Raw genomic sequence first — 1704 nt, forward strand, 5'->3', positions numbered from 1 at the left:
AACTATATCTTAGCCAAAGAAAAAGAGGAAGAAAGAAAAAGAAGCTTGTGGACAAACATAATATATATATAAGTATATGTATGCAATAATTTTTTTTATTTTAAATATTGATTCAAGAAAAACTTATCAGAAAAAAAAAAAAGGGCATGTGTGTGGCAAGTTCACATGCAGGAGATCCCTACATGTAAACGGACTCGCATGGTGTAGCAAATCTCATGCATAAGAGATCCCTATGCACAAGAGGATTTATGAGTGGCAAGTCTTGCATGCAGTTGATCCCTGTGTGCATAGGACTTGTATCGAACATAAGTGATCCCTGCACGCATAAGAATTTTTAAAAATGAAAAATTATCTTTGAATAAGAATTTTTCATCTTATACATGAAAATTTTTCATCTTATAAATGAAAATTTTTCATCATTCAATATAAAAATTTTCATGCTGAGGCAACAAATAAGAAATTTTTAAAAACGAAAAAAAAAAAGCAAAAAGATTTAAATCCTAATGATTTGGATCAAAAAGAAAATAATTTAAAATTTTTTTATGATCTTTTTATCGAATTAAAAAAAAAGAAAATTGAATAACAAAAAAACTTACTTGCTCCAAAGATTCAGAAAAAACAACTGTTGTTTGCTTTGAATTTTGTTTTACTCTGAATACCAGAAAGAAAGCCACAATTTTGCTTTGAATACTATTTTAGTTTGAATGAAAAAAATCATAATAATTTTTTATTTATAGGACACAAAGAATCAAGGTTTTTATTAAAAAGATTCACTTTCCTTTTATTATTAATTTATCTTTTATCTTAAAAATGTTTTTATTTTATGCTAGAAATTCCTACAGGGTTCAGCTACCCTGTTAGAGTTTTATTAATTAAAAATAAAGATACAATGGGGAGGGGGATATAAACCGGACCTCCAAAATTACATGAGTTTGAGGAAAATTTAAATAAATACCTAAAGTGAAATGTTTCATTTTACGTGCATATTTATGAATGCAAATATAAAATTGAAACGCTTCCATGTTACATGATTCTAAATAATTAATCAAACAAAAATAGCAAAAATAAATTAGGAGTACTACTCCTTTGCATTTATTTAAATCTAACATAAGGTAAATTTGTTTTCTCTAGTCGCAGGATACCTTAGAGCTCACCTTGCGCTTGTGAGAAGACTTGGAGATCTTGATGAGTATGACCTCAATTTGCCAAATAGTCAGCAGCTTGATTTCCTTTTATCTTTTATCTTGAAAATGTTATTTTATCTTATGCATGGAAAATATATTTTACACAATTAATCAATTATTACGTAACATATGACATGACATATTAAACAAGATATTAGCATGTTACTACAAGTGGCGAACCTACTTACATTGAAATAGTGTCACGACCCGGAACTCCCATTGGGCCCGTGACAACTGCCGTGACGTCCCGATAGGCACTCATTACCCTAAATGCCAATCGAAACCCCGCAAGGCTTAGCATCAGCTTCTGTATCTTCCCGATGAGCGACAGTTATTAAATCTTCCATTTCAAGAAATCATAAGTCGTTTCCAAATCAAAACAATAAAATATTATTTTTTGGCTCATAGGGGCATTTTTGTCATTTTTCTTCGAAAATACCGAAACTCGCCAAAAACATGGTGTAAAAGCTAAATATGTTTATACATATTTTAAATCAAATAACTAAAGTATAAAATTACT

General features: G+C 29.4%; 1 long non-coding RNA gene across 1 annotated transcript; it reads right to left on the reverse strand.

Annotated features, from left to right (window-relative positions):
- LOC108662089 lies at window positions 1061-1411 on the reverse strand. Its single transcript, XR_001927874.1, has 2 exons — window positions 1373-1411; window positions 1061-1262 (listed from the first exon to the last, which is right to left on the reverse strand). It is a non-coding gene; the product is annotated as an uncharacterized LOC108662089 (long non-coding RNA).

This window comes from Theobroma cacao, chromosome 1 (assembly GCF_000208745.1).
Source record: "Theobroma cacao cultivar B97-61/B2 chromosome 1, Criollo_cocoa_genome_V2, whole genome shotgun sequence".
In the NCBI taxonomy this organism is placed as follows: Eukaryota; Viridiplantae; Streptophyta; class Magnoliopsida; order Malvales; family Malvaceae; genus Theobroma; species Theobroma cacao.